This window comes from Sminthopsis crassicaudata, chromosome 2 (assembly GCF_048593235.1).
Source record: "Sminthopsis crassicaudata isolate SCR6 chromosome 2, ASM4859323v1, whole genome shotgun sequence".
NCBI lineage: Eukaryota > Metazoa > Chordata > Mammalia > Dasyuromorphia > Dasyuridae > Sminthopsis > Sminthopsis crassicaudata.
In genome coordinates, this window is record NC_133618.1 from 5590642 (window position 1) to 5605170 (window position 14529).

Genomic DNA, 14529 nt, shown 5'->3' on the forward strand with positions numbered 1-14529 from the left:
CATGACTAGATGTGTATATGTGCACATATTTGTGTGTGCATGTGTAGATGTATGGGTATGTGTATGTGGTTATATATTTATGTGTATCTATGTGTACATGTTTGTGTGTGCTGTGTACACATATATTGTATATGGGTCTGTCCATGTATTTATGGGTATGTGTGTCTATGTGTACATGGATGTGCGTGTAACATGGTTATCTACGCGTGTGTCTATGTATGTTTGCATGCATACATCCAGCCAACATCCAGCCCAGGAAGAGCCCCTGACCTGAGGCCACTCAGAGGCAGCTCCCTAAGCCTCCAGGGCAGGGACCAGCAGTCCCCGGGTTTGAACAGCCTCCCCTGTGGCCCACTGACCTCCCGGGCAGCTCCCTCTCCTTCACACATACAGAGAGCCGGCTAAGTAGCTGCTCCCAAAATAGCTCTAACTGGGGCTCTGCAGAACCAACCAACCCAAGGCCGTGTCCCTGACTATTTCCCTCCTGTCTCCGGGCTCCGGTTCCACCCTCAGTAAAAGTGCCGGGAGGCTGGAAGATCTCCGGGCTGAAGGCCTTCTACCAGCCTGGGGGAGGAGGATGAGTGCCTCCCTCCTCCTCCATCCAGCAGGGAAGGCCGCTTAGTCACTGCAGGGGCAGAGCCCGGGAGGGGGAGGCACTGGCAAGGGAGAGGCAGGCGAAACCCAGGCTTGCCCAGGAGAGAGGCCTCCCGTTCTCAGCCACGCCGGGGGCAGGAGGCCGCAGGGAGAGGCTGGAGGGAGAGGCCTGAGAGAGAGGCCAGAGGGGGAGGCCCAGGGCTTCGGTCGGTGCTGCCATCCCTGGAGAAGGCCATCGCCGGGCTCCGGAAGCACTGGCAGTCAGGAGCCTTCTTCCCCTCAGAGAAAGCCCACGGCTCGGAAGCTTTGCTCCTCCATGAAAACCAGCCAGTGTGCAGCGGGGTTCACTCGCCTCAAAAGTGATCTGGTAACAAGAAAACAGCGCAGTCCTAACCCTGAGAGAGGGGGGAGGGTATGAGGAAGAGGAGGCGAGGAGACAAGGGAGGAGACTGGCAGGGGATGGTGGAGAACCCGAGGGACAGTGAGAGGCAGCCTCTAAAGGCAGGGACTCTTCTTTTTTATGCGAGTCTTGTCCACACTAAGAGCCTTCCAAATTCTCCCATGATGCTGGGCACATAACAAGAGCTTAATAAACGTTTGCTGCCTGAATTGTGAGATAGGAGCTTCAGTCTTCCTCATCTGCAAAATGGGGCACCTTCAAGATCATCTCACCCACCTCCCTCGGGCTAAGAGCGGCAGTCGGGAGGCCCTCAGAAGTCACTCAGTCGGGGGGCCTCATTCCACACTGGGAGAAACAAGGTCCCAGAACACCCAGGAAGGAAGCCCAGGGCCTGAGGCCAGACCGGGCCCTCCCTCCCCTTGGCCGCCACTGCCTCCCAGAACCCCGGGTGTCCTGGTGCTGCTGGGTGCCCTTGGGGCCTGGGCTCCTCATCCTCTCCTGTCTGCTTTACCCAGAGCTGTCGGGAAGTGGGGAGGATGAAATCTCAGTGAACTTTCCCCATTTCTTGGTTAATCATCCCAGACGTGCTACATAAATGTGAATAAGGGAACGTATGGAGGAGCACAGAAACACAGGAAGCAGGGCCGGAGGCCGGGCGGCAAGAAAGGGGAGGGGACCCACTTTCTAATCCCAACATCAGTGTCCTCCTCTGTAAAATGGGGTTAAGAACAGTCGTGTCTTCCTCACCGGGCTGTGTAAGGACAAGGTGAGATAACATATATGTGGAAAGGGTTTTTCCAACTTTAAGGCCCTCAGGTCACTGTGACAGAAGAATTACAGCAGAACCTTTTACCGACTCATTTGGAATTAGGAGACGCGGACTTGTATATATCACATCTCTCCAATAGCCTCCCAACCTCTCCACACTTTGTGGAGTCCTTTGCAGCCTCCACACATGGTTATTCATACAACACAAAACTGACCTTGTCACTCCTCAACTCTAGAGCCTCCAGAGGCTTTCTACCGGCCCGAGGATAAAAAGCAAGCTCCTTTGTTGCATGGCCACCGAGCCCTTGCCAGTCTGGTGCCCTTTCCAGGCTTTGGACACATTGCTCCCCCATCAGATATGGATCTTCCAGCCAAATCGGTCCCCGCTGATTCCTCTGCTATGGCTTCCATGTCCCCACATCTTTCCTCTTCACCTCCGCACCTGAAAACCCCTAGCTCCAGCACAAGGGCTAGCTCCTACACCAGGCTTTTCGGGCTGTCCCCCCTTGCTGGTGCCCTTGCAAATTATTTATTTATTTATTATTTATTACATTTTGTTGGAAAGTCTGAGGATAGGAACAGTTTCATTTTTATTTCTGCTTCCAGCACCTCACAGACTTTGCCATAGTCTGGAAAAGGACAGGATAAGAGGGACACGCTCTCCAGACGGACAGACACGGTCGGGCAATCTCTGGGACCCGGAAGCCTTGACGAGCTTGACGTCCGGCAGTAGAGAAAAGAGCCGATGGTGGATTTCAGGAAGAGAGAGCTCTAGCAGACCACAGGAGCAGGCCCTCTTAGCAAAGACACTGAGTCGGACAGGACACAAGTGAAAGAACCCTTACCGAGGCTCAATGGCGAGAGAGGTGTACACTTCCTTAACCAGTGGGCGTATACTAGCTTCCTATCGACACGATGGATACTCATGGACTGTGGACCCAGTTTATGGAGGGAAGGTTTTATGAGGACAAGTTTCACTGTGTGCTCTTATCTAATACCATTGTTTCAAGCCAAATGTGCTTACTGGAAGTAGTTTTAGAAACCTGGACCCTCAAAGTATATTCTTGAACCCGAGAAGTCACACCAAATTAAAAATCTGTGTCACACAGAGAGCATGGACAGTCAGGGCTGAGAGAGGGACCTTACAGGATTGCCAATGATTGCTAGCAATCATTGCTGGAGAATTTTAAGGTCTTAAAGTGATTTATGAACCTTATCTCGTGTGAAACAACCCAGCGGGGTAAGTATTATATTACAGAAGAAGAAATTGAGGCAGACGGTGATTAAGTGATTTAGCTAAACTCATACATTTAGTAAGAGTAAGGGGCTGAATACACAGGCCCCAGTCTCCATCCACTATGCCAGCTACCTACATATGTATCTGATGAACAGTTGAAGTGAGTTCAAGATTACAGGGTGAGGGAGGGTCTGAGGTAGCAGTGGAATCCGTAAAATCTGACTCCTGAGCTAGGACTGCTCCTGAAGGCTAGCAGCTTCAAACAGGGAGTGGTACAGTGACAATCTCAGGATGTGAAGATCTAGATGTGAGCCCCCCATCCTCCCGAAGGGCAGGGTGTATTGGATACAGCCAGAGCTGGCTCCTAGAAGGCCAGGGCTGGACCAGACCATGCAACGTCACAATGGAAGAGCTAGAAGGGGCCTCGGAGACTAGTCCTTTCGCTTCACAGAGGAGCAAATTGTATTTTGACTTGGAAAGATGGAAAAATTTCTCCAAATCTCAAGCAGCCAAAAGTGGTATTGGGTGTTTATATCCCAAAGAAATACAAAAGAAGTAAATAAAGAGTAAAAAGAAAAGGACCAAACACATACAAAAATATCCACAGGATCACTTTTTGTGGTGACAAAGAACTGGAAGTTGAGGGGATGCCCATCAACTGAGGAATGGCTGAAGAAGATTGTAATAGAATACTATTGCTCCATAAGAAATGACAAGCAGGATGATTTCAGAAAAACCTGAAAAGACTTACATGAACTGATGCAAAGTGAAATGAACAGAACCAGGAGAACACTGTACACAGTAACAACAGTATTGTTTGATGAAGAGCTATGAGCGACTTGGTTATTCTCAGCAAGTCAATCCCAAAGGACTAATGATGAAGCCATCTATCTGCCCCAGAGTGGTTTGAATGTAGATTAAACATGCTGTTTTTCACTTTCCTTCATTTTTCCTTTTTATTCAAGTCTTCTTGTAAAAAATAAGTAAAATGTAAATGTTTTTGCACTGTATATCCCATGATTACTTGCTATCTTAGGGAGGGAGGATAGGAAAGAAGGGATAGATTTTGGAACTCCAAACTTTAAATAAAAATGTAAAAATAAAAAAGCACAGAGCTCTTCATCACTGAACATAAATGGTAGTATTGACTACCTTGGAAACTTTAAATAAAAATGTAAAAATAAAAAAGCACAGAGCTCTTCCTCATTGAACATAAATGGTAGTATTGACTACCTTGGAAGGTAATGAGCTTTCTCTCTCTGAAGGTCTTGCTCTAGAAAATGAACTGCTGATCATAAAGAGCTGATGTGGCTTCCAGAACAGGTCACGCCAGTCTAACCATATTTTCCATTTTGGACAGAATTACTGAACTAGATAGGTCAGGGAAGTCTGCAGATCCAGTTCGTCCAGATTTGTTTAGCAAAGGACTTGCTCCAGTCTTTCCTGTTATTGTTCTGGAAAGATGTGGAGACCCAGGCTAGAAAAGAGTTCTGGTTATTGTTACTTGTCTTTCATTCTTGAAGATCATGACATCAGGGAGGTGATTCCATGACTTGTAAGTGAACTGGATTGAAATGAGGGAGGGTTATGCGGTCACTAATCTTACTTTCTCCTCCAGAGCCATCTGGGATGACTGGAGATGGCCCCAGAGGCAGTGAGAGACCTTGGCCATTTTAAACTAGGTAAGGTCCTGAGACCAACAGTTCTCAGTTTGTCTGAGGCAACACCCATTCAGTGTTTAAGGCTAGGTGAGAAGTAAGGCAAAGAATGGCCTCTTTTATACATAGACCAAAAAAAAAAAATCAGTCTGGGAGGGAAGACATTCAGGGTTTCAGACAAAAACAGAAACAGTTGCTATTTACACTCTGAGCCATCAGAGCCAAACAATGACCAAAAGAGGCTTGGGGCCCTTTGTTGGCCAATCAAGGAGAGCCAGAGTGAGTAGGGTTTAAGGCGTAGTCCCTAAGACAGAAATCTCGCCAGTAAGCCCACAGGTATCTAGAGAAGTTCCCAGCTCACATTTACTTTCCTTTGGGCAGAGCCCCTGCAGGTGAGGGTAATGTGATGGACTTGGAGCCTTCCTGTTCAATAATGATTCAATCTCAACCCGGGAGCGGTTTCCAGCCAACAGCCCCAGAATTCCATGTCTGGCTCTGCTCCTGGGTAATGACATCGATGGCATCGTTATCAAACTGCAGATGGGGCCAGGCTGGGAAGGAGAGCTAACCCACTGGAAGGAAGAGCTAGGATTCAAAGGATCTGACAGGGCAGAGCATGAGGCTGAGTCTGAGGAGATGAAACTCAGTGAAGATGAGTGAAAGGTTCAAACCTGGATCTTAAAAAAATAAATCAACTTTATAGAGAGGAATATGGGGAAAGGACAAATATAAAGAGATAGCTGTTCTGAGAATAATCAGGGGGTTTAAGTGGACCACTGCTTATTCAACCTGAATCGACAGTACATTGAAACCACCAAGGAAGCTCCTTCCACTCAAAGCAAACACTTAAATGGTGCCCAAAGTACCGGCATGGGAGAATTAGCACAGGGTTGGTAAGCTAGTTTGGGACAGTTAGGCTTAGTTTAGGGACTAGTTAGCTAGTTAGAACTCAGGTTTTCTGGCTCCAAGGCCAGCCGAGATCCAGCTTCCAGATATAAGGAGGTGAGAGTCTTTGGGCCTTTGCCCGGGTTGGAGCGTCCATGGGGGGCGGGCGTTCACTTCTGGGTCCCATGTTTTAAGCCCGGTGGTTAGCTGGAAAATGTCCACATAAGGAGGGCCAGGAAATGGTGAAGGCCCCCAAGTTTGTCACGTGCAAACTGGTGTTCCCTGAACCTGCTCAGAGCCTGGGGGAAAAGCGAGCTCTGTTCAAGTATTTGCCTGGAATGTGTAGAAGGCCTGGGGAGGTCAAGTGGCATCTGGGTCAACCTGTTTCTATATCTAAACTTCATCCCAGGTCACTCCTACAAGGGCCATCCCAAAGGTCGTCCTCCTGGAATCCTCCCGGCTCTCTCCCGGCGGGCAGCCACCTCTCCAGGGTTTCCAGGGACGATTGAGTAAGTGCCCCTCATGTGTTTAAAGCAATAAGTGAGGTTGGAACGCACTTTACAGTTTGCAGAATCCTTTATTGCCAACGTGACCTCATGTGGTCTTCACATCAGTCGGGAAGGGATCTTAGAAATGGGGAAACTGAGGCAATGGGGGGTTGTGAGGGATCCAGCTGAAAGAAGTCTCAGAGGGAGGGTTCCAGACTAGCCATGGCCGGAGCTAGCCCTCCAGGCACTTATTAATACTTCACATTCACACACTAACAGGGAGACAGCCTTCCCTCAAGAGGTTTCCACTCAAAAGAGAGCAATGATAAGCTGCTGCAGATGAATGGAATATAGCCAGTGAACACAATCTGAGCGGGGAGGGAATCAAGAAAGGCTTCTGGGAGGAATTCACTCAAAGGAGCTGCCCATCCATTCCCTCTTTCTTCTCCTTCTCTTTCTCCTTTCCCTTCTCTTCCCCCTCCTCCTCCTCTTCTTCCTTCCTCCTCCTCTCCCTCACTCCTTCCTCCTCCTCCTGAGAATACCCATTGCCTAACCTCAGAGCCGGGCAGGGGCTCAGAGCTCTAAGCCCTGGTTCAAGGCCACCATTGGCTCTGCTTTTTGCCACAGCAGGCACCAAGCTGAGAGCCTGGCTTTGGCTCAGGCCTTGGGGATGAGGCTGGGACAAGCCCAGAGGGCTTTGGGCTCCGGCTCCGGCTCCAGGACTCCACTTCCGAGTGGAGCATCGTGGCCAGGGAGCGCACTGGGACACCTGGTTATTAGAGCCAAGCTCCGTTGACTCCCCAGCAATTTGTTATTGCTTCCCCGGCTCACTCCTCCCCAGAGTTTCTGCAGTATTCCAGGGATCTTCCCATTTATGTAATGAGCACCTGCAGGCCCAGGAGACCTTCAATTCTGGGCGCTCTCTGGAGAAACAAACTGGAAAGCCCAGTGGGCGGCGGTGGGGTCGGCCCAGTGTGGGCGCTTCCCGATCCCCACCTTGGCTCTGGACACAATGAGCATGGATGGGTCTCTGGGGCACTTGGTGCCAAAGCAGAGCCCTGGCCATGGTGGGGGGTAGGGCTGGGCCTCCTAACTCTGCCTTCTCCCCCTGGGGGCTTGGAAAAATGCCCCTCTCCTTCTCTGGGGCTCTCAAATGTTGAGGCTGGCCCGGATAAGTTCCTTCAGGCCGTACAGAAGTTCTGGGGTGAGAGGCTTGAGTTTAAATCATACCTCCATTACTGATCCCCTGCGTGACCTTGGACCTTGGCTTATTCATCTGTGAAATGGGGGTGGAGAGCAGGCTGGATAATTTCCCAGGCCGTCCCATTGGAGGTCCCTGATCCCAGGTGAAAGCAGAAGTCGGTGTTCTCCTACAACTGGCTTAGGGACATCAATGGTCATAAAAACATAAATGACGCCCATGCCTTTATTTGCAAAGAAAGGGAAGAAGAATCTTTTATAACTGCATTAGAATGAACGCCTCTATGCAGATAGCAGCAACTGCACATTAATAAAACCGAATCCCCCCAATCCCCCCCATCTTTAGTCAAAGGGGTGCAGCAGAGGAGGATCTCAGAGGATGGAGGGGCAGAAGTCCCGCTGTAGCTCTGGCTGCCTTCTTCCCAGGGCAGCGAGTGCGCTCCAGGGCACAAAGCTGGGACAAGCAACCAGAACATTTAGGATCTGAGAAAAGGAGGAGCCCAAGTCCCTCCTCTGTCACTTTCTGGCTTTGAATGGTCCTTAACTTCCCCTAGCCTCAGTTTCCTCATCTGCGGAATGGGGATAATGGCTCTTGGCTGCACCAACATCAGAAAGTTGCTGGGAGGAAGGCACTTTATCTGCCTTCAAGGCCCAGAGGAAAGCTTTAGCCTTCTGTCTTCATACACACTCCTCCTTCCCCCTGACCCCATTACTGCCTTCCTTGCAGGTTCAGCCGTCACCCCTCCCTCATTTCCCCTCACGTACATGCACAAATGCCGTTCCCTCCTCTGTGTGGAAAAGCAGCCCGTGTGGGCAGAGATGGCTTCCCTGGGGTCTTTGTAGCCGACACACAGTAGGTGCTTAACCAGCCCACCTTTTGTTGATTATTCAACTTTAAATTTTACAAAGCGCCAGCCTTGGGGAGGTGGTCCACAAAAGCCAATGAATCGTTTAGGGAAGCCCTACTGTGTGCAGGGTCCGGGCTAGTCCTGAGTACTGGGGAGGGCGAGGATGGGAGGCTGGGAGAAGACTGAAGCAAGAATGGCCTCTGCCCAGAGGGAAGGCAGGTTCTTATTAAAGAGGATTAAGGAAAGGCATTTTCCTTCGGAAACTGTATTATTTTACTAATGATCTCCTGCCAGTTAACTGCTAGCGCGCCAGGAAGATCAATGACTTACTATTTATACTCTGCAGGCAAGTTAACCCTTGAAGAGCTTCCCTGAAGGAAGCTCCCATTTGCCACCCTTCGGCATCTCGGCACTGGCGAGCACCTCGGGCAGAGGGAGGGAGCAAGATCTCCGGGCTGGAAGGGAGCGAACCCCCGCCCCACCCCTCACCCCCCATTTTACCGGGGAGGAAACTGGGTGAGGGAGGAGAGACGGCTTGGCCAAAGTCACAGAGCCAGCCGGGAAGAAGCCCCATCTTGGGGGACTGAGATTTCACCCCTTCCTATAAGGATGCCATCAAGGTTTCTATTTGTCTACACCCAGGTGTCCAGGAGGGGGAGGAAACAGGAAAGTTGTTGGGAAAAAAAAGTCCCTTCCTAGCCCATCACTGCAGGAGGGCAGAGGGGATAGAGGGCACCTAGACCCCCAGCCCGTCTTCTAAGCAGGTCTCCCCAAAAGGAGCTGGAACTGAATATGTAGACCACCCCCAGCATCCTATGCTCCCCCCAAGGTAGGCTGCCCCAAACAGAATCTCCCAGTTCTTTTCCCCAAACACAGGAGGCCAGACTGGATATCAGAGATGGGAGACACAGCATGGAACAGAAATGGGAGGGGGGAGGCAGCAGCTTGGCAGTGGGTGAGTCGGATCCCTCACTTTCCTTCCAGGTACCCAGGGCCCCCCTTTCCCCACCAGCATCCCCTGCACTGACTCAGTGACGCAAGAGCATCGAGGTAAGCCCAGAAGGGCAGGAAGGCAGCAGGATTCCAGGGAAAAAATGTGGACTTGTCAGAATTCCTTCTAGTCCTAATATGGGAATGGGGGAGGGGAGGGGTGGGGAAGGACATCTGTTTACAAATTGCTGCCTGTGTTGAGTTGGGAAACTTGACTGTTACCATCTCTCTGGCTTCCTCAAAGACTGGGGACTCTATTTTTGCACTCACACGCTCAGATTAGAGGGAGACAAACATCCCCCCCACTCCAGCCCCAGCCTCTGGGGATTAATTGTATTTTCTTAATGGGATTCAAGGAGTGGGGATCGTAACAGAGAGATGGGGAGAGTTGGGGGAAGATTTGAGAGCTAGGGAAAAGAGGAGAGAAAAAAAAAGAGGGGAAGAGAGAGGGGAGAAAAAAGAAGAGAGAGGGAGAGAAAAGAGAAGTGGGAATTAAGAAGAGAAAAAAAGAAAAGGATGGAGAGGAAAGAGAAAAAGAGATAATAGCTAAGATTTATGTAGAGTTGTAAGGTGAAAAAATTCTTTACAGATATTACTCTTTGAGAGAGAGAGAGACAGACAGAGAGAGACAGAGAGACAGAGAGAAAGAGAGAGACAGAGAGAGAGACAGAGAGAGACAGAGAGAGAGAGAGAAAGAGAGAGATACAGAGAGAGAGGAGACAGAGACAGAGAGAGACAGAGAGAGAGAGAGAGAGAGAGAGAGGAGAGAGAGAGAGAGAGAGAGAGAGAGAGAAGAGAGAGACAGAGAGAAGAGAGAGACAGAGAGAGACAGAGAGAGACAGAGAGAGAGAGAGAGAGAGAGAGAGAGAGAGAGAGAGAGAGAGAGAGAGAGAGAGAGAGAAGGAGAGACGGAGAGAGACAGACAGAGAGAGAGAGACAGAGAGAGAGAGACAGAGAAAGAGAGAGAGAGAGGCAGAGAGAGAGAGACAGAGAGAGAAAGAGAGAGAGACAGAGAGAGAAAGAGAGAGAGACAGAGAGAGAGAGAGAGAGAGAGAAAGGTAGATTTCTTTATTTCTTTCTTTCTTTTTTTCTTTTCTTTTCTTTTCTTTTTTTTTTTTAAAGCCTTGTATTTTAAACTTGTATTCAAATTCTGGCTCTGGCTGGGAACTGAACTCTGTGGCAGCTCGGTTAACCCCTTGGGAAAAGTGATGGGGGAGAGGTCATGGCCATCCTCAGTCTACATGTCAATGCTCCCATCTCTGGGAAGCTCTATTCCTCCAGAGGAAGGGATCAGCTCAGCGTCCCTCCCCACTCCAGAGCAGCAGCGATACTGTCCCTCCCCTCCCTCCCCTCTGTCCTCTTCCTCCTCTTCCTCTCTCTCTCTCCCCCCTCCTTCCCATGCGGGGCTGCTTTAGGCAGGATGCGGTACGGCTGCATCTCTGCTGCAGCTCTGCAGGTGAGCCCACCCCTCTGGATGATTCACCAGCTCGCAGGCAGAACACACTATTTCCCCTTACGGAGCAACGGCAAGGGACAAGGAAAGACAGGCGGGGAAGGGAAAGGGAAGCCGCGGTCTGCTCTGAATTTTCCTCTTCTCCCAGAAATCCCCAATACACAGATTGTGACTGAATGGGGACTAAGAGCAGGTGGGCTCGGGCGGGGCGGGATGAGGAGAAGGGGAAGCTGTCATGCAGAAGCAAGATCTAGGAAGATGGAGGGACCCAGGCAGCTCTAGGGATCTCCAAGCCTCGTTACCGGGAGTAACAGAAGCCAGGGAATGTGGAGCGTCCGGCCCCAGGGAGAGCGCAGGGCAAGATGGGCAGAGAGAAGGGACGAGTCTCATTCGATGTCTTTCCAGAACTGACAGGTCACACTGAGCCTCTAAGCCCTGAGTTCCAATCAAACGGGAAATTCAGGACCTGCGTCCGAGGCCCCCAGAGGGGATCCGGCCAAAGGGCCCTTAACCTCTGGCCGTCTGGGGAAGCCCCGAAACAAGACATACAATTACAAAGGAAACCAACTCGGCTGAAATTGATTGATTGATTTATAAAGTTCCTGCATCCAGGTGAAGAAGGCTTGAGCTATTCCTGCCTCCTCCCGAACACAGACAGAGGAGCACAGACCAGCTCTCCCCCGCCCACCTGCTAGGGCTCAAAGCTCCCGATCCCTCCCTCTCGGGCCTCTGCTCCCCTCACTCCCGAGCACCGTCCTCCTCGCCCATGACGCAGTCCCCTCACCCACCGGCCCCCGCTCCTTCCTGCTGCGGGGGGGGGGGAGGGGGGGGCAAGGCGCCCCTTTCAAACAGCAGAGTTTTGAGGAAAGGGGGTTTTGAGCTTGGGGGGACTCGTGGAAAGTCATTCTGGGGCAGAGATCCCGAGAGATAAGGAGAGAGGCGGGGGCCAGAGGGATCCCCAAGACTGAACCAAGGCCCAGAGCTCGGCTAACAGGGTCGGAGACGAGCTGCCAGGGGGCCCCGAGCTCACCCTGTGGGCCCAGAGTGGTTTCTAAACCCTAGAGGGCTTTGCACATGGAAGATAGTGTTATATAACCTCACACACAGACACAGGCACACATGCACACACAGACACACACTCACACACACACAGACACACAGACACACACTCACTCCAATTTGAGCAAGTTCCCTCCACCTATTTCCCGCAGTATAAAATGGCAGGAGGGAATTTGGGGTTAGGGTAGCACCTGCAGGGCCCTCGAAACTCAGTGCTGAAATGGTCACCGTGGCCTCGGCTGGGAGCCCGAGCACACACACACACACACACACACACACACACACACACACACATACACACTCGCACACAGACACACACACACAGACACACTAGCACATTCTCAGACACACACAGACACACACACACAGACACACACACACACACATTCTCAGACACACACACACACACAGACACACACACACATTCTCAGACACACACACACAGACAGACACACACATTCTCAGACACACACACACATACACACACACAGACAGACACACAGACATTCACTCACACTCACACAGACACACACACACACACACTCACACTCACACACACACAGACAGACACACACACAGACACACTCTCACACAGACACACACACAGACACACTAGCACATTCTCAGACACACACAGACACACACACACACATTCTCAGACACACACACACAGACACACACACAGACACACACACACACATTCTCAGACACACACACACAGACACACACACACATTCTCAGACACACAGACACACACACACACAGACAGACACACACATTCTCAGACACACACACACAGACAGACACACACATTCTCAGACACACACACACATACACACACACAGACAGACACACAGACATTCACTCACACTCACACAGACACACACACACACACACACACTCACACTCACACACACACAGACAGACACACACACAGACATTCACTCACACTCACACACAGACACACACACACTCACACTCACACACCACCCGGCGGACCAGTCTCGGAGCCGCCTCTGCCCGCCGGGAACCTCCTGCCCGGGGCTCCTAGGACCGCGGCACTTTCTTCTCGGCCATCCCCGGGGCGCTGGGGCACGAGCTCACCCAGGGGCCGGGGCCGCACGCAGGTCGCCAGGTAAGAGGCGTAGGCAGCCAGTGCCAGGCTCCCCAGCGCGTTCCTCCTTTTCCTCCCGGAATCTGCCTCAACTTGACCCTGCGGTCTCCGCCAAGGACCCCTCCCCCCGGACCTGCGTTTTCTCCCGGCACGGCCGCCGCCGCCGCGCGAGGTTCCACCCGCCCCTCCTGCAGGTAACTCGCCGGAGCAGCGCGAGCCCTCTCAGCCCATCCCGGGGAGCCCGCAGCGACCTCCCCTCCCCCCACCCCCGCGGCCGACCGCGGCGGGGCCCCCACCCCGCGCCTCTGACCTTGCGAGGAAGGGCTGCCGGGCGCGGAGCAGCCTCCCCGGATCCGAGCCGTGACCTTGGCTCCTCCGGCGGCCCATCCCCCTGCGCCCGAGGAGCCGGGCGGGAGCGGGCAGCGCATTTCGGGAGGCAAGCCCACAACAACAAGGCGGCCGGGCGGCGAGCCCGCAACGCTCCCGGGCGGGCAGTCCCGAGCCCCTCCGCACGCGCTCCCCGACCCCCGCCCGCTCCTCCCAGGGCCCCCGCAGCCCCCGACCCCGCCCGCTCCTCCCAGAGCCCCCGCGGCCCCTCGGGCATCGCGCGCACGAGCCCCCGGCGCCGGGACCCCCCGCGGCCACCCCGAGGGCAGGATGGGGGCTCCGCCGGGGGGCCGGGACAGCCCCTCCCCCGCTCTGGGGCCCGGACCGCAGCGCCCTCGGACCCCGCGCGGCCAGTCCCGCGCCGTCCGCCCCATCGAGGGCTCGCGCCGCCCCCGGGAAACTTGCCGCTTCCGAATTCGGGGCTCCAGCGCGAGGAAGGCGCGCGTCTATTTATAACCGGGCTCCGAAGGCTCCCGAGCCGCCGCCCGCCACAGCCCCCGCCCCCGGGGCCCCGGGTCCGTCCGCCCCCTCCCCGGCTCCGCGAGGACCCGCAGCGCCCCCGGGCTCCCGGCCCCGCCCCCCGCCCCCCGCCCCGCCGCCGCGCTGCGCACGCCGCACATGCAGGACGCGCCGGGAGCGGGAGGGAGAGGAGGGAGGAAGGCTGCCCGGGCACTTACTGGTCGGAGCGCCGCGCGGACTGCCGCTCGAGGCGAAGCAGAGCCCTGGCAGCTCGGGCTTCGGAGGCTCCGGGCGCTCTCCGGACTCGTGCCGCTCGCGTCCGCCCGCCCGCCTGTCCGTGCGCCGGTCCCGCCGCCGGTCCGTCCGTCCCGGGCTCAGCAGGCTCTCTGCAGCAGCAGCGGCAGCCGCTTCAGTCCAGCTCGGCGCGCGCCTCCCGGCCCCGCCGCCGCAGCACGCGCCCGCGCCCGCGCTCCCGCTCCGGCTCCGGTCCGCGCCCGCGCTCAGCCTCTGCAGCGGCTCGGCTCCGAGGTCCCACTGACAGTCTGGGCTGGGCGCAGTGCGCAGGCGCGCCGGCCCCAGCCTCCGCCCCCGCCCCCGCCTCCCGCCGCCCCCGCCCCCTCTGCGGCCGAGAGCACCTGCGCACGCGGCGCGGGAAGAGGCCGCCGGCGCTCCTGCCGCGCCGCCGGCTCGTGACCCAGCCCCGCCCGCCGGAAAAGCTGAGCATGCGCCCAGGCCCCGCCGAGGCCGCCAGGGGCCGCTGCTGCGTCGGCGCCCGCGCCGCTCCCCTGCCGGTCCGAGAGTTCAAATCCCGCCGCCGGTGCTTTCGCAGGGGCTCCTTCTGGGCCCGGCTCCCTCCTCTGTAAAAAGACAGCCGGCTGAGAGCGCGGGCCTGAGGCCCTTGTGAGCCTTGGACCCCCAGAGGACCCCCGTGGTAAATGGTGCCGGGAGATGGCCGGAAGGAAAGGAGGGATGGCAAAGGGGCCTGTGGT

The 14529-nt window shown here is 54.4% G+C and overlaps 1 protein-coding gene across 1 annotated transcript in view; it reads right to left on the minus strand.

Moving 5' to 3' along the window:
* The window catches only part of VSNL1 (visinin like 1), a 381159-nt gene extending 367119 nt beyond the window's left edge, over positions 1-14040 (minus strand). Inside the window, exon 1 of the mRNA XM_074285405.1 lies at positions 13759-14040. The gene's annotated coding sequence lies outside the window, so the exon portion shown is untranslated. The remainder of the gene's footprint in view (positions 1-13758) is intronic.
* Positions 14041-14529: the final 489 nt, after the last annotated feature.